At 36.7% G+C, this 19,415-nt stretch overlaps 1 long non-coding RNA gene across 2 annotated transcripts; it reads left to right on the forward strand.

Annotated features, from left to right (window-relative positions):
- The first annotated feature begins 1,847 nt into the window (after window positions 1–1,847).
- Window positions 1,848–2,975, forward strand: LOC149704957 (uncharacterized). 2 transcript variants are annotated; one of them, XR_016381436.1, is made up of 3 exons: window positions 1,848–2,045; window positions 2,111–2,365; window positions 2,484–2,975. It is a non-coding gene; the product is annotated as an uncharacterized LOC149704957 (long non-coding RNA). The 2 variants fall into 2 exon arrangements; XR_016381435.1 differs by having other exon boundaries at window positions 2,111–2,975.
- Window positions 2,976–19,415: the final 16,440 nt, after the last annotated feature.

The following is a 19,415-nucleotide window of genomic DNA, read 5'->3' on the forward strand; positions in this document are numbered from 1 at the left end:
CGGGCGGGATTTCCAGGTTTTTTACGAACCCTTAATTTAGCAAAGGTAGTAACTATATTATCTCCTTACACATCCCCCGCTTTCTCTACAACACTTGTAAAATCCAATTTCTAAGCGCCTTAAATCTCGTACATACAAGTTTATCGTGCGCGAGTTGGACCAATGGAACGCGTGAAATTCATTCATTGAAGTAACAAGATTTTCGTTCATTTCACGCGACGAAATCTTTTGAGCGAATGCCAAACAACAAGGTCAAGAACACAGAGAGAAATCTAGTCAAGAACAATTTATCTCTAGATGGAGCCACGTATAACCTTGAATCCCAAGCATCGGAATTCTGGCTCCATCTAGGGTCGCATCTTGCAGACATTTCAATTATTATATTTAAAGAGTGTTTAGTTTTGGGCAAACTAATTTCAGTTTTACTTCAACAACTAAACATCTAAGAATATAAGAAAGCCGGCTCTTCGGCACCAGTTTGAAATTATAGTTTCGTAGTGTTTCAGACCTTAGATTATCTTCAAGCTCTTTACGCAGATTAAACACCTGCATAAAAGGACCGTATTCGCAGCCCGGACTAATCGAAAGGTTTCATCTTTCTACCTCACAGTCTATTCTATTCCTTCTATAGGATCATCATCTTCTCATGATAGCCAATAGAGTCTGTCTATGTAGAGGTATACACTATGATTGGGATGGTTCAATAGCAGTATCTTTGAGACCTTTCAACACGACATGGTTCAGGATTTACTAGTTTATCTTAAAAATAATTATAGACCTAATTAACTTTATAATAGCAAAAAGGATTATTTTTTTTTGTTACTATAAAATTAAAATTTATATATAAATTGACATTAAATATCACGTGACATCTTTCTTTTATCCGATAACTTTTATAATCAAATATAATTTGTAATGAGAAACAATGAAGGAGAAAGTATTGAGAGAAAACAAGAATTTTCTAACAGACGAAAGAAAATCCAAAATTATTATCTCAAGAAGAAAAAAATTCAGAACAAATTTTCAAGCACATGAAAAAATAATAAAATTTCGAGAGAAGCAAGAAATCAATGAATAACAAATTTTCTTGAGATCTATGCATATATAGTCTAATTTTAAAATATTCTAGTTTGAGAAAAAAAAGAGGGAGGGTTTGATAGAATACAGTGCATCACGATCAAATCATTGCTTTTCCAGGATAAAAAAACTAGATGGAACTCTAGAGGATGTATTTTCCATTAGTGCCGGAAATCAGGGCCCCCCCGAATTTCCCGCGCCATTTTATTAGTTTTCGGCGGAAGAGAGAGTGCTAATGTATTCTTTGCTTATAAATAAGACGAAAGACAACGTGGCGGTAATAATGGAGAAAAAACAATTCAAGATAGAATATATTTCCTCCAAATGAAATAAGTAAGTCCTGTATACAGAGGAGTGCAGTGGGTTTGATGGACGATTTTCAGCCGAAAGTTTTGTTACCCGAATTTTTTTACTACACCCTGTACATAGTTTCTGTTTAGGAAGAGACTTAAATTGCAACAGTAAAATGGCGTTACTGTGAGAGAATCGGTAATTTCTGAGTGTGTTGCCGATGATGGACAACAGAACACTCGATCGAGTTATTTTACACATTAATAAAACTGATTAAAAGTATATTCATTGTAGAATGAAATGATATTCATATAGATTAGATGGTGGAAAACATTTCAGCCCCATTAAATAAGGGAGCTAGCAGACTATTGCTCGTTTCTACTACGATGGTTTTAATGTTAGGGTATAGGGGTCCAGGTTTCTTGCACCAAGCATGAAAGGAAAAAGAAAGCTACTATACTTCTAAAGAAATGGCGAGAAAATCCCGGTTTTATGAGTTGAGCAACGAAAAATAACTTAGGATAGACCGTTATAAAAAGAAGCCTCACAATTTTAAGCTAGTTTTTCCTCGTCTTAGAAACATGGGGTAAGTTTTTGATCCCAGAAACTAGGGCTTTTCGCAAAATGTTTGGAATAAAACTTCCATCTACACATTGCGCCTAATTTGCTAAGCCTTGGTAAGAATATTTCTCGTTTCCTAAGTTAAGCCTTTGTCCAGCTACGGCTCTTAATATATATTTAGAAATAGAACTTTGGGTACAGTATACCACAAGCTTTGTGGACGAATAAACGCGGCTTATTTGACCGGATGTTGACAACTCGGTTAGCATGGACAGAGCCATCCCGAGTTCCTTCCGGAGACTGATTCCCTGGTTTTCCACATCGTAGGACAAAAACTGAATATCGGCTGGCCAAGTGACGAACAATTCCAGTTAGAGCTAGAAGGCAATAACTCCACTGCCTTTTTGTGACAGCCGAAACAAGTTACATTTCAATCGTGAGGTTTTACAAACAGTGATATATAATTCATTATACATCTCTTACAAACTTAATCTCTCCCTTTTAAGGATTATCACGAGTATTTTAATGATTAATTGAAGTGAATCCTTTTGTAGGCAGGGCATTTATCTTTACAAATAAGACTATAAGTTATACGTGAATACGTAAACAGAGCTAGGGAAACCGAGCTAACAGGCTGGCGTGAGTTTTCTGGCCTCCTTGCATGCCTCGAAAGAAAGACCAATTACGGGGTGATCTTTCCTCTTTATCCCAGTTAAGGCTGCGTTTCTCTCCCACGGGAAGAAGAGGGGTACTGTTTTCGCCTTCTAGGGCCGAGTGTGTCGAAGAAAAGAAAAGAGAGGACTCAACTTAATGGGTCTCTACCATTTTCGACGAGTTCTCGATCAAAGATTGCACCCCATATCCCTGTCCCTGAGATCCTTCGGAAAATCATGAGTTTAGGGTGTTCTTTCCGATGCTGAAACAATTGTTTTGTGCAGGAAGAAAACTTGTTCAGTCAGTAGCCATATTGGAAAATGGCGACTGAGATATAATACTAAAACGCCCTGCCATACAGCGTGACATTTTGAATAAACTCTTTCTATTTAGCTTTTGGTTTACTCAAACTTACTATGAAAGACTACGTTCGTTTTTTACTATCTTACACTAAATGTTAAGATTATTTAAGAAAGTAAATTCATTTTTGGTATTGCCTAACAAAGCCAGTGTCGAATATTTTCTAACAATGAAATATCGAAGAATTTTGGCTAGAGGTCCAGATAAATTGACTTGCGCAACTTGTCCAAAGAAAGGCTGGAGCGCGAATATCCCAAGGATGAGGAAAGGTCGTTGGAGAGAGAAAGACAGCCTCGAGGGGCTTCCCTTCCTACGCATCCCACACTCTTCGCAACCCCAATATAAAGGCGCGAAAATCTACCAAGAAACCCAAGAAAAGAAGAATATGTATTGGCGAAAATGAGCTTCAAGAGTTATGCCATGCGCGCGCGCTGTGGATCGCCCGAGGTGGGATTATATTAGAGAGCGAGATCTTTACAGAAAGACAGATCATTCGGTTTTGTTTTGTATATACGTATATAGAGCCTTTGTGTATCGATTTATTAATGTCGTAATAACGGTACTTTTTTCTTATCCGAAATATTTAATTCCATTATATTTATTTCTACGCTTATATCAACAGTAAATAGACAAGATAGAAAGTGAGACAATAGGCTCTTTCTTAATTGCACAAGACAAAATAGAACTCATGACTCCTTTGATGCATTGATCTGGAAATGCCTTAGAAATTATATTTAAAATGAGTTCCGGGAAATTATCATAGATTTCGTAGTGCAAACCTGAAGGGTAAATGTTATTTGGTTTGCCGTCGTACTAAAGCTAGTGTTGATACGCCAATTTTCCCTTCCGCGGTTGGAGTAAATATATTTTTTTCGTTTCAATAATGAATAACTTAATCAATCTTTTCTACACTTAGTGACGCTAATTTGAACTCGATTCGGCGATATATCTTCAAACCGTACCCTAACCTAGTTTGATAAGCTTCCACAAAATCGAAAACCCGGGTTTCTAATTGACTTTTACGAGGTAAATCAGCTGCAGGTAATAGGACTTATTAGAAAGGTCGGACAGTTGCTATTAAATTACAGTTCAAACTTCAAAAATCTCAACCTGGCAGTACAACCAAGCGCAAAGAATCAGTCTCTAGGAAGGAAGTGTTCAATCGGTTGCAGTTAGTCGGAACTAAATTCAACCCAACCTTCTATAGGTATTCATAGCGTTAAGGCTAAGATTCAAGCGTATGGGTTATTTGATTAGCGAGACGTAAGGGCGGACGGTTTCCGAGTCTAATCAATAATTTGACAGCTTTACGTAACGGTTATAATACAAGTTAGGCCTTGGTTTCCAATCGTGAGTAAATAGGCGCGTAGATCTCAATTGAATCGAAAATGCCATAGGGAAACATCAAGCATCGCTTTCGCGCATGCGTTGTTAAATTTATATGATATGGCATTATCAGAAGTACATCACTTAAGTTTTGTAAATTGAAATGTTACGTTAACTTCATGTTAGAGACGTACTGTGAATTCACGTGGCACGCTCCTCGTCAAATTAAATTTTGCGCGAGATTTGATAAAAATTGCACGCGATGTGATTAACAATAGTGACACGAGTTATAAAGCGTGCCACGTAAAATTTGTTAACGAGAAGGCGGGGCGTTACGTGATTGGTCGGAGGTGCAAATTTAAAATTTACTATGAAATCTTTCTAATATGACTAATTTGAATTTTAAAATTATTTCGAGGAATTTCCTGTGTATTTCACTAAACACATTGTTCTTATAATAAGTAGAAGAATCGATAATAAAATCCTTCCTTTAAAAACCGAAATCCCTTAATTAGAAGTGCTCAAGAGAGATTTAGTTTAATAATTTTCGACAACCTGTGCGAAATCTATCACTTCAGTATAATAAACTTCTGTTAACGCAGATTTGTTTTATACGCAATTAAATAAGTTTTGGTTTGCCATATTTGTTTGTGACGACAATATAACGTTCGGACCTCAATATTATTGTTATAAGTTAGACTAAACTGCAGATAATTTTGGGGGACCTAAGGGATTTTGGTTCGAATCTGTTTATAGTGATAGGAACGTCAATGTTATGCAAAGGGATTCCGGCGGATTTCGACATAAGCTACACTTTGATAACCAGGCAGTTGATTCTGCGCTTTTCCTGCCCTTATCCCAATTAAACGGGTTACAGTTCAGTTCCTGACTGTTTAGTCAAGACTAATATCTACTCCACTTAGAGATGCAAGCAACGGGGTTACGCAATTCACGATCAGGAAATTGAACCGGAAATCAGGGGTGGTTAGAGAGTCGTACACGCTTCGAGGAGAATTATAAGAGAGTGATTTATGGGCAGTCAATTGTTCTAAGTTATCAACGCTCGAGTATTAAAAAAAAATCGGAAATTTGTAGGAAAACCATTGTTACATCAGGGCCTTAGTATGAAAGTTTTATTCCCATCTATACTTAACAGCAAAAGCGATCCCCATTAAGTCACTTCATTCAAGTGTTAATGGAAAATATGTTAAGCCTTGGCCAGATTTTTTCCAGTTTTAAAAACTGTATAAATTTAAACTTAACAAAAATCCGTTTTTTAAATCGTCTAATAAATATCTGATAAAACCTTTAAGTTGAACTAAAATAATTAGTTACCCGTTGGACTCCAAGTTGGTTCTTAGCGAACTTCTGTTTGTTTAAAAATAAGTTCACCAATATCGAAATTTTGAAACCAGCATGACCTAATACAACCAACTAAACTTCCGGAATATATGTCGCAAAAAAATGAATCGATATATTTATATACCCATATCAAAAATCTATCTCGCATAATTTTTACATCAGTGTGAATATGTGAATATCTCTCAATTTGAATAACGTCCACGGTATCTTATATGTAAAAAAATGTCTCATTGGATGGAAAATTCAAAAATAGGGCGATAATAGTGACGAATTCTCCGGAATTCCCTGACACAAAGAAATATGAGAGTACCACATCAATATGCAGTCGTCAGATTTTGACCGTTCTAGATGAAAGTCATTCTTCGCGACCCTTTTCTTGGTTGGGTTTCCTAACGTTCCTTGGATTTTACCGCAGTCTCTACGGGGATGGCCCACGACATTCTTCTTGATTAGTACGGCCGCAATTTCCAGGATCTAAGCCTCGGTCGGATTGGGTTCTCCCGTCCCGTGCACCAGCATGGTGAGGTGACACTTTTCCCCAGTAATCTCGTTCGCTTAGTTATATAGGCATCGTACCTTATAAAGCCTTTTAAGCTCCGAGCTCGTGTATCTCCCCTTGGACTTTTATTATAGCTAACACCGTTGGCCAATAACGTACCGAGCCACCCTAAAGTTACCTTTCTTAGTCTAGGAAGGAGAGAATCTCACAGACGAGCGTGTGATAATTTAACAAGTTTTAGTGAAGTATACCAAAGCTAAACGAAGTTGGAATGAGATGAACGAGATCAGCTCTAAATGACAGAAATCTTATCCTCCATTGAACCTAACCCATTCTAACTTAAAGCATCCCTAAGCCAATCCTAACACTTCCATAACCAAACAAAGTCTATACTTAACCCGAACAAAACCTAACTTTAGCTAAACTAATTAACATATCATAAATACAATTGGGAATCAGGTTACTAACTCATCCCCAAGTACCTTCATGAATTCTCAAGACACGGAGAGTTGCATAACCTTTTTTTCAAAGAATAATGATAATAACTCTATTACTTCACCCAAAAATTCATCTTACCAGATTGCCCTGAAGCCAACGACAATCGACGTCGCTAATGTTTCAGAGTCGTGACCGACTTCCAATAAAAGATATTTATGCTCAGAACTTGCCAGAACGCGAGAAAATATAAATCTCGTTGCCAGGATATAAAAACTCGGCTCTCTTATATGGTTAGCGGCATAAGGGGACTCCCATAAAACATATTTTCTCTTATATGGAATACTTTAAGTCTATGATCATAAGTCTTCATTCAGAAAAGAACAAAACATTCTAGTCTTTTTGTTCTTTGCCAGGTAATCTCGTGACACCAAATAAAACCACGTGACACTAGCGCGTTCGTTTGATATAAGACTTTTTGCACAGTTTTTTCTAGTCAGCTCAAAGAAGTGCAGGGTCTGCGCAGCAATGCTAGCTTACATCATAAACTTACGGAGAGGTCATGATTGATTTCGATTAATAGACGAGCACGTCCGTTGTGGCTCCAGATGAGGCGAATGGAATTGGTCCCAATGGTTAACCCAAACGCGGTCGTCCTCTCGGCATTTCGTTCTACGCGTTGAAACCCATCATTGTGTGAATAATTGTAACATGTAAATAGCTTCGTAAATAAACTATTTGACAACAATATACAGAATTGTTTTATATTTCGACTAACGGACTTTGAAAGGAATCGTAGCGAGAATAATAGATAAGGTGTTTGAGGTTAAAAGAAATCCTAAACTTGATAAATGGTCCCTCTAAAATAGGGGTTAGTGCTACCAAAAAGAACGACCTGCGCGATTGAGTGAACATAATGAAAAATGTTGTCGGCTTACCGAGCGACTTCACGCGTGTTAAACCTTGGCTGAGACAGTTTGCGTTGGTGTTATCGCATAAAAAGCTAGCCACGATCAAGGAATATCTCGCTTTAGGATGGACAAGACGGTTTCTTCATCGGAATTTTAGAACAGCAAGTGAGACCAAGCCGTAGAATAAAATACACAGAAACTTTCCACCCCTTGTGTTCTTACTTCTTTGCAAAGGGTTAGTTTCGCGGATGGGGTAATATAGATTTCAAAGTTTTTTTGGAATTTTATTTCCATATATTTTGGAGGTGAAACTAGCCTCTAACTTTAAAAAAAAATATTCACATATTTGACGCGGGGTTGAGATAAAAGCCACTGGATTGAATAAAGAATCGTATGACTTTGGTGCGCCCATATCATATTTTAATCTCCAATTGAACTGCCATGGTCTAGCCTACCATCTGCGCAGAAAACACAAAAATGTCTAATGGAGATCACACCAACACATAAGGCCTGGAATTCGAGGTACTGCCGACGGAAGAAATAGGTATAGAAAACTGCAGACCTCTGAGAACTTAAGCCTTTTTACTTCCAAGTGTTATCCTGTTTGTTTCGAAAATCCTTAATTAAAAAATGAATTATAATTAGACCTAAATGAATCTTGCTCATTTTTAATTGTATATACACCATCCCTTTTACTTCATAGGTCTGGAATTTGCCATACCGATTTCTCTCGTCGTCAGTTGAGCAATTTTCTAACAAAGTAAGTCTTAAGACCGAGGCTTAACTTTTTTAAAACGAAACGAAAAAAATATCCTAAATCTAAAAGATAATTTAAAATTCATAAGCCCACCCCGACATATTGCCTCGCAAAACCTTTTTTGATTAAAATACGCATTATGATAAGAAAAAAGGACTGAGGGAAAAAATGCCTAAGAGATTTCAAAAATCCCTAATAAAACAGCAGTCTATCGATCATTTTGCTGCTGGAAAAGAAGAGAGCTGAACAGAAAAAGAACATCAGAGCCACGATGAAAGAAACTGGGAAAGTTCAATATTTTTTATCTCAGAACTATAACTGGCCTGGAAAAAAATACATTGTCTATATGGCAATTTAAAAAACAGAAGGAAAAAACACGTTATGGGGTCAGAGATTGAAAATGCGCGAAGCTAAAATGTTTGCCGTCAGGTTAAAATTCCTTGTTTGATCTATCTGTAGCAAAAGAATATAGATATAACCAAAACATATGATGTTTATGAAGTCTCGCTTCGTATCTACACGTCTTCACTTATATATATACAGAGTGTTTATGAAAGGGTTGGTTCCATGGGAAAATAAAACAAGTTATAATTTAGAGTGTTTTATGGATGACCCCTTTAAATTCAAGTAAGAAACTGAAAGACAATGCTAATTTAATTAAGGGACCAGCCATAAAACATTCCAATCATAACTTGTTCAGGGTGGCCCTTGGGGCAAAATGTCATGGAAGTTGAAGCTTTTACTCAAAAAAATCCACTGTACTTTGGTCCAACAACCCTTTTTAGAACACACTGTATGATAGAGTTAATTAAAAACCCTAAAGGGATTACACCATATCATAAACTTTAACAACCTTAAGTCCAAACTCAATTTTGAAAGAAAAACGTTTCTAGACGCTTTCTAACCTCATACTAAATGGGTTAAAATTGTGGTATGATCCGCACCTATAATTTATCAGGAAAATCCTGCAGTCGCCGAAAGCAATACCAAAGCAATCCCCTTAAACTCAACCCATCCAAGAAACTAAATATCCATCATTGGAAGTAGTCAGAATTATGGGACAAAACCCTGCCGAAATCAAGGGAACTGTACGTAAGGAACTATTTACTACAAGTACCGTACTTCTGGCTATGAATATAAGAAGGGACCCATACCCTCCACCGTTCGTCGGAAAGGTCTCGGCATTGGAAATTTATTGGAAAGCTTTGCCGGCATCAAAACACGTTATGAAATGAAATGAAAAAGTCTTGATTTATGTGCTAGGGATAAGGCCCAACCGCGAAGGGATTCCAGGGGTGCGAGACAACGGAAGTAGGCTTAACTCGAAGCAAACCCCCAGTTCAGAAACGTACCCTTTCCAGCCATTCCTGGACATTCGAAAGTGTGATTTTAAAAGCTAGAGCTACGTCCAGATTCATTCCAGAACGGCGGTTGTAATTCTTATTTTGCACCAAAACTAAAAATACACGGTGAGTTTATTCTCATCAACTACTTTGAAAACCATTGGTGTTACGATAAAAACATTATAAATTTGATTTAAAATTGTTGAGAATTTAAATTCTTCTGGGTATGCCTAAAACGTTTTCACTTAATAGCCTTGGTTTTGATTTAAAACATTGATCACTGAACGAAGCTAAAATAAAACCAGTGCAGAGAAAACAAAATCCCACACAACAGTTCCTTAAGCTAGACCTAGTGGTCCAAGAGAAGAAAGTCTACTCTGTTGTCGCCTAGCTCGCAACACATCCCGCGGCCATAGAAGTAGCGTGCACGCTTGACCAGTCAAATAATCCCCTGAGAGATAGTTTTATCGACGGTCATTACGGACTAATTAAAAATCAGGAGGGAGTTTAGGAAGCTGGCTTCGATTGGGCAGAAATAGCTAGTGGTCATTTACCCAACAACAAAATGCACTAAAAATAGTGCTACGTGATTGCGGAACGAATTTCTCAATGTTTAAGCGAAAATAACAGTTCTTTTTATAGAGTTTCTATAGGGGGGATATTTTTAGCATAGCGGATATTTTAAATATGTTACCTCATCATTAGAGATGCGAAAAATTTGGCTCAATGTCCAGAGGCAGTCGAAATTAACAACAAGTGTAGGTATGTCGTCTCGTTCTTCCTCGGTAGAGAAAACTTCCAATCCTTTCTATTATTTCTTTGCTAATTAAATATAATCTTTATTACTTGTGGAGATTGCCGGTATGAAAAAAATTTAAATCAACCGTCTACTTTGACGACCCTACAGAATGTACCGCGAAAAAAACATGAACCAGCATAGGTGGCGCTCAATTTACATGGACTAATTATAAAGTAGATAATATATTAATTAAAATAGAGCAATGACACCATTAGCTTAGAGTGGGATATAGACCAATAGCCCAAAATGAAAAACAATACCTTAGATAGTTACAGGTGTTATTTTCAGAAATTGTTTACATTTTTTTTCTATATAGGAACTGCTGATATACGTTCTTGCAGACTGCAATTTGTAAATCTTAAATTGAAAGCAAATACCTTCAGAGTTCAACAAAAGAGTAGAGGGTAGTAGGGTTCTATAGAAGGCGGATATGTGGTGCGTAATACAAAGCTTTCTCCTCCAGTATAAATTATCAGCGCCTGACTGATTATGCCGCCCAGTAGAAGGTAGATTAAAGTCCAGAGAATAAAGCGTTCCAAAGAAATCTCTCTCTCTATACCTCCCATCTTCCATTCTCTAGAGTTTGGAGTAGCGGAAAGCTTTTACCGTTTCCACAATGGCCAGCTCTATAAGGACTTGGAGAAAATAAAAGTGGTGTACCCATTCCATATCGAAGCAATGGAATGGTGAAGAACAGAGTAGCTTCACGAATTTCAGTTTAGGGACATTAAAACATCCTTATTTTTTATTCCAAGATTTTATTAAATTTTTCCTGGTATCCAATAGGATTTTCCGATCCAAGTAACCTGTACTATAGATCCCTATAGATCCATAGAGAATTATCACCGTAACCAAAGGGACTGGCAACCACTAACAGTGCCGGTGCCCAGTAGTAATATTATAGATAGCCTGATGTTTAAGAACTTTACAAGTATACAATTTAAGGAAACCTTCCACTCCTCTAGATATAATTCTCTACTCTATAGCTCTCTATACTTTTCAATTATCCAAGTTTTAAAAACATTATTGTAAGCGAAAGTCTTTCCTTATTCGCCAAGGCCCAAACTAATTCCCACTGAAAAGGAAAAGCAACAATTTTACAGGAAGAGGTCTAGAGAAGGGAAATAAGGTATTTTCAAGTCCTTTCATAAATTTTCCCTTGAATGTCGCACCTGCTGAATGGGCCTATTGTATTAAGTGGGCCTTGTACATTCTCCCAAGGGAAAAATACGAGGATTTCAAACTTCAAGGGAAGAGAATATATTTTTGAGAAAACAACTGTGGCCCGCGTGGATATTAATATTTATGAAAGAGGATAGAACTCTATATTGTATAGAAAAGTAAGAATTATTTGTGGTATGATTTTGAAACAAAACTTTTCTCTGAAAGAAAGGAGTTTGTTTTCAATATAGCAAAGGCTTAGGTTGGGAAAATAAATGATTTTAAAAACAGAAAATTAAGTTAAAGAATTTTTTTCGCTGCTAAATCCTTCTCAAGTATCCAAGGCTTACAGTTAAACGATTTTAAACATATAAATAAACTTTAGATTCTCGCAAACATGATAAATAATGAATTCTTGACCCAAGTACCTGACGAGTCAAGCTATATACTTCACGAAGAACGATGACCATTCCCACGTCCACACTATTGTTTGTAACACAACCACCTAGGCCTTTGCTCTTTGGTTCAAGCATCTTTTAGAAAGAAAATTTATATCTTCTATTACTATGGGATGGAACATACAAATACCGTACTGACCATTACGTTCCCGCTGTTTTTTTTTCTTAGTAACTTTCCAGGGCGAAGGTATATCTAAGGTTATTAATGCCACCATACCACTCTCGCCTTGCCCAATGGGCTCTTACTCGTGGATGGATGTAAAAAAAGAAACATACATAGAAAGTCTTTCTTCTCCTGTAGAATCCTCACCGCAAAAGCGCGCCAAAAAAGAAACTAAAGGACTTCAGTTTACTTGATGGATTGGGGCTTGGTATTTTTTTTTTCTTCTCTTCTCTACATATCGTCCTGGAGTACTACGATCTTTTTCCCTATTGGTTTTTCTATTCTCTTTGTCCTTTGCTCATTGGTTAGCCTAGACTTCTACTTGTATTGAAGTGCCCAACGACAGGAGATGCTACTAGCCATCTGTTTACTGTCTGCTCTGTCCTCTGTCACATCTAAGCCCCAATTCCGTAACAACCTCATTATACTGGACAATCGTTTACCACAAAAAGGTGCCCATAAACAGAAGTAAAATTTATATTTGAACTGAAGAGCTAACGAATCAATGGTATAGGTTTAATTCACTCTATTATTGGAAGGCATCTTGATTAAACTAAACGTACTGAATCTAATTAAAAATAAGGAAATAGTTAAAGAACAATTCCATGTGTGAGACGTCATCAACAATTGTATTCACCAATCATCGCGCTAATTTAATATCACGTCATTTTTCGACTTTCTCTGCAATGTAGATTTTTGAAGTGTAAACAAAATAAATGTAATTCGGTTTGCCTGTGTACTCGTGCTAGTATTCATACGCATGGGCAATAAATACCCATGCTTTTCTTATTTTCATTCACCTTTGAAAACATGCCATCATTAAATAATACTAATTATGCTCTCCAAAAATCCTCACACTGAATATCCTTAACACTTTAATGCGAAAAATACTTCTTGCCTTTTTCTCCTATACTAACATAAGATAAATATTAGAATATTTTACTTTATACAAATCTGTTTAGTTATATACGAAACCATTAGAATAATAGCTATATATACTACCGGGTTCGCAAACGTTGAAAATATCCATTTAATATATCTTTTTAAAAGATTATATTTTAATGGAAAAAAATCCTCTTAGGACGAACTTGGACGAAAAGAGTAAATAAAGAATATTTTTTTTTTGAAAAAACACGTGAGAACTATATTCCATTTCGAAAAGTTTTCCCGAAAGAAAAATCCGGGAAAGTCATTGCAAAAGGCATCGTGCTTTCAACCCCGTAATATTTTTAATTTCCTTCGTAATATATATACCGAACTGAAGTTTTATCCAAGTATATTAATAGTTATTTATGTTCAATTTATAAAAAGTGGCGAGTGTAACATAACTGCTCATATCTACAACTTTAAATCTCAGAAAGCTGAATTCCAAAGGCATATTTTTTGATCTAAAACTCGTTTGAAATATAATTAAAATAATTGTTCATTTGACTATTAGCTGCTCACAAATTAATGGAGGTAGCTTTGAGCTATGTTTGATTTACAGAAAGTCTTTGGAGTACTTTGCATACATCATCAAAATTTTAAATCACCACTCGCTGGCGAATAAAGTTTGAGTATTTCAGCCAGGGCAAAATAGGACACTAGCAAAAAAATCTTTATTTTTGAATTTTTATTTCTTATTTCATCATCTCTTGCCTCTGATTTCTCTGGGTTTCACGTATACTGATATACTGCACCATCTCTTACGTGTTTCTCTACCAACTAGTGTTTAGGCCTTTGCTGCGAAAGGAGAACCTTTTTTGTCTAGATGATAAAGGAAGAAGTAACGCCTCGCCTGAGTCGCGTATAAAGAACGCCTTTTTTTTGTTTTTACGCGTGTTTTTTCGCAGCCGAAAAAACACAAAGCGAGACATTTTCCCGATAAACCAATTGATTTTTTTTCCACCGGTGCTGTACTGCTCTTATATTCATGGAATGGCCAGGAAAAAGGCGCGAGGCACGAAAATACTCAGAAAATAGAGAAATACTAGAATACACTTACAGATATGAAAGGTAAAGTTACTAGTTTGGGAATGATGGAAAACAAAGATGGTTGTAGACAAAACAATAACAATAAAAATAGTTTTACATACATAATTTATCCATAAGTCTATAAATTTACACTGGTTACTGAGAAATAGCCGTGGAGTGACGTAAGTCAGACTTTCGTAATGGAACACCTACCTTTGAGGTGTTGTCAAAGGTGTATAAGGAGAGGTCTGCAAAATATAGTTGCGAATTAACCTCCAAAGGTCAATTCGTTTCTCTTCAATTTACTCTTGGTTACTAAGAGTTTTAAGTATATCAGTTCACTGAGTGACGTAGGTCACAGACTTTCCTAATGGAACACCTGATGAGGTGTTGTCAAAGGTGTATAAGGAGAGGTCTGCAAAATATTGTTGCGTATTAACCTCCAAAGGATATGGTCAATTCCTTTCTCTTCAATTTACTCTTGGTGCAAGACCACCTACTTAGAGTTTAAGTATATCAGTTCACTGCGTCGACACAAGTCTTTCGTGTCTTAGTTTAAGGCATAATTACCACGATACGCCTTAATCACGAATCTGAAAGTCTCTATACATAAGAATTTGCAAACACCACGGAAATTTGTATAGTATATCTTTTAATTGGTAAATCGGTAGTTCAACCGTAACCTAACGGATCTTATCCGCAGGGTTCGGGTTCCTTGACAGTTAAAATCGTTTCTTCCACTCGATTTAAGTCATTGTGAACCGAAAAATCAATGAAGGAAAACTTTAGAAAATAGGCTAAATTCCAATTTCGAGTCCTAACTCGATCACTAGAGGATTTTTAATAGAATTGGAGATAAAAATCTTCATTACGAACAAAATAGAGTACGAAAAGTAATTGAAGTTTTTGGGGCTGCGAGGAAAAATGCGTAAGGGAGGGGGAGAGGTGAGGACGACGGTAAAAAGTAATTAAAGCCTGGTATGTTTTTTTTATGGGATGAGAAAACGCCAAGAATTTTCTTAAATTGAAGATTTTTATCCGACAGATGGGAAATTTGGTTCGGGGAGTCTCGTGAGAAATCATTAAATTACGTAAAAGAGAATTAGAAAAAAGGCCTCCAATACAAGAATGAACGAAAGTCAGCTGCGCCACGTGGGACCTTGCACCAAAAGGAATTTTTTGAAAGGTTAAAGGTGTAGTAAGAGTACAAATCTAACCAATGTTATTTACGTTTTCCAAAGCAGAAAAAGAGTTGAATCTTTTTTTAAAAAAAACCAAAACAACGTGTCAGTTGTTACCTTGATATAATTAAACAAATTAGAAATTTTAACCAGATACCAAAGTACCGGTTTTCGGAGGTTGTGACGTCAAAGGATTTGTAGGAAGAGCTACGATCAAACCGGACATGGCCAATAGAGAAACGTGGCTCTTTAGTAGATTCAAGGTTCTTAATGATAAATTATGTTCAATTTCTTTAAAGTCAATTCTAAATAAAGAAAATAACTCTTGTCCTCTTATCGATGAAGTTACATTGTACCAACTTCAAGAACAGTCCTGAGCTTTAGTGTCTCCAGTGAAGAAATATTTCAAACCAAAATACAATGCACGCGATTGGACGTCACACCTTGACACAATACACCAACCAGTAGTTGGCTTTTAGGCTTAGCGTTAGGCCTTGGCCGACGGTATTGAGTAATATAGAAACCCTGAGACGAGAGCTAGAAGATCCATTCCAATCAAACGACTTACTCATCCCCGAGATTCTTGCCAAGACGTCGAGTATAGCACCTGGGGTGCCAGTCCGGCAAGCCTCTCTGATAGCGTTCGAGCAAAAAAATAGCCGAGGAAAAAAAGAAGAACAAATCCAATGTAACGAGAAAAAGCTGTAGCTACTGGCTGTGGATAGATATGGTTCTTATTCTCGTGGATATGAAAAGAAATAGTAGTGGTTGGGCCACGATCACTGTCAACGAGGCAATAGAGTTGAGTGTACGACCCAAGAGTAATAAACGATATTAGACCAAATCTTTGTCTTTGCCTTTCGGTATATTACCTTTTTGGAAAGTGAACGGAAATGAAGAATGATGGAAAGAGAAAGTGGAAGAAGACCGATCTAATTACTCTCTGCCATTTTTCCTTCCGCTTGCGCGAAGAAAGGAATAAAATCCCTTTCGACCGAATCACGAGGTACAATTTGGCCGGCCATGGGACTTACACCCAAGCAATCGATACTTCTTCATCGGATTAACTAGCTAATATCTACAAGAAAAAGGCCGAACTGAAATGGTATACGCCAACCTAAAACTATCTACAAGCTTTGTCTCTCACAAAATGTGACATATCCGCGTCAAATTCTCACGAAACAAAAGCTAAAGTTAGACAAGGGTAAAGAAATGGTGAAGTCCAAAGTTGGAAAACATCCACAAAATATAACATACGTATCATATTTTCATCAAACAAAAATCTAAATTTTCATGTGTTAATGAACTGGTGAAGCCGGAAGCATTATTTATTCTGTCCACAAAATCAGGCATGTCTGCAATACTTCTACAATATATAGCAATGAAAACTATTTACCATTATGTCTTTTCCTATTTATCTACGCTAATCTGGAATCTTTTTGATGTCTTTTGGGGCGGATAATCTAATAATGCGAAAAAAGGCAGAAACAGAATTCGAGTAATAACTAATATCCTACGGAGTTTCTTTTATCTTACAGGGCACGTGACCCACGCACGTTACCCTTCCATCACGATGTCCTTTTCTTCGGACACGTATACTATCAGCCGCAATTGAAAAAAATAAGGAATTCCCTTTGGGGAAGAATTGGTTTTTCCCACAACCCAAGACGTGACGCGTAATTAGGGTCAATGCGGAGGGGGTGAAGATGCCGACATATATAGAATGCAACGCCAACGAAATAATGTTATTATTCGAACCTGGTCCTCTATCGGGCAAAGGCTTAACATAGTTTTCCCAGGAACGTGGGAGTTACTAGATCACGGGCCACCAAGCTTTCGCTCAATTCAGCTAAAGTTATGGACACGGGAGCCTACTAAGTTCGCGACCGCTGTCCGTAATGCGTTTCCTCCAATTACGGGGCCAAAACGCGGCCGGTTTCGCGCGAAAAGATCCCCAAAAGTGTTAGGCCTTTGCTATATCGCTATACTATAGGAAAGAGATAAGGCTATTTAGCCTCTTTTGTAGTGGCATTATAAGGATTTTGGGAGGAACGCCGCCGGGAGCCTAATGCTAGGCACTCACTCCCGAGAGTCTCGTTAAGCAAGCCCACTCGTCCTACACCGGAAAGAGAAAAAATATCTCTATTGCAATAGCGAGAAGGCTTCCATGATGTTTTAACGTTTAGGGCGGGAAAATCCTTATAGAACTTAATAGGTTTTAAGCATGCAGGCAGACTAAAATTTAGGTAAGTATAGCGATTATCTTTGACATATGGTAATGACCTCATGATGGTAAAAGAATTCGCGTATTTCTCGCATATAATAAAGGCTTTTAAACTAAATAGTTACAATATCTTTTACCTAGAAAATATATTTTATTTTAGTTTTTAAAATGTTTCCGAGTATAACTAGCATTAACTCTTTTTTTTTAAAAAAAAACCCTTAAAATATTTCTTAACTGATCTAAAAATCAAACGATATTTTCAAGTGCACAAGAAAATTATTTTGTTTAAAAACTCGACTAGTTTCGGTCACGTTATTATCAGATGATTGTCCAATAACGTGACCGAAACTAGTCCAGTTTTTAAATAAAATTATTTTCTTATGCACTTAAAAAAATCATTGTTTTTAAAATCAATTAAGTTATCCTGCGCAAGGTGCTACTAATCTTCATTTCAAAGTTAAATAACTTTTTTCCGACTGCATACACCGATGTATTACACTCGCGCATCTTTACAGGGGCTGGTAGAAAATACACGAGACAGTTTCAGCCTGTAAGATGGCTTCACCCGGAAAATTTTAAATCTAGTAAAAAATAATTTAAAATAGGCCTTGGTTTCAATATTTAATTCGTTGCGCTTTAACAAATTTATACCTAATGTCACGTGATTAGAAAGAAGGCGGACAATCATTCTCTTTGACGACTTTTAGGAACTATTAGACCGCCCGTCTCTCTCGGCGTCTTTGTTGCCAAAATTCTAAATTATAATGGTAAGATCTGCCGTAGTGAGTATTATTAATGATAGTACGTTGGAGAACACTTTAAAGAGCGATAGCGAAAAAATGTAAGACGGGTTTTGTATACCATCATCATCATCAATCAAAAAAATACGCCCAAGAAAAATGATGACTCTCTTAGAACTCTAAAAATCTTAACTTCCCAGAGTTAGTGTCACCTTCTTATATAGACAACTTCTTTAGACAACAAAAAATAAAAATTACGCCTCTAGCATTCTCGGCATAACAAGGATCGCCAAGGTACTTAGATAATATATACTTGTATACTTCATTTTCTTCTATAAAGATTGAAAGACAACGTTCGCTAAGTAGATATGACAGATATCTTGACAAGCATTTTTTATCTTAATTAATTTGTTTGTTTTTTTTCTAAATTAAGTATAGCGAAGATTGCATCGTAGGCTAACGATTGCATTTATTGTTTATCAGATTTTGAAAATAGAAATAGAATTTTATAGACAATTTTGATATCGAAACCAGAAGGATCTAGTTTGTTTACCCTTAAAACAAATAGTCTTCTTTTGAGGTGCGAGCGAAAAACGTGTCTTCCTATGGGATGACCGCAACTTTGACCTCAAATAACCTTTCTAAAAGCGTATGGAGAGATAGTGTGATATTATAAAAGAAAAATTACACTCCTTGTGTAAGGAAGGTTACGCTCTTATTGCTTATCTTCCAAAACAGATCTACACGAATGTACGGCTGTAACACGCGGCAGTGAGAAAACATGAAATGTTTTGGTTCGTTTTCATCCATTTCGAGAAGTAGAAAGAGAAAGAGAGAGTAAGTAGACTATTTCGGAAGTGAAGCGTGTTAAAAAATGAACGTTACCGCCTCGCGCCACGAGGAAATCGATCTAAAAGGAACCACCGAGATGTGATGCGGAGGATACCGGAATGTTAGAAGGGGAAAAAAGAAAAGATGGAATAAAAATAGAAAAGAACTTAGTCATTGAGAGAAAAGCTGCATGGAGGAAGAAGTATAGAGGAAGGAATAAAGAAATGAAAAGGCTGAAAGTTTTTTGTTTGCCATGCTACCACCCATATCTCCGCCTTCTCTTCCCTTCCGTTTCCCGTCTTTAAACCCTACAGTAAGCCTTGGTTTTT

The sequence above is a fragment of the Phalangium opilio genome, unplaced genomic scaffold (genome assembly GCF_054372755.1).
Source record: "Phalangium opilio isolate 3A_F unplaced genomic scaffold, DU_Popi_V2 ptg000014l_1, whole genome shotgun sequence".
NCBI classification, from domain to species: Eukaryota; Metazoa; Arthropoda; class Arachnida; order Opiliones; family Phalangiidae; genus Phalangium; species Phalangium opilio.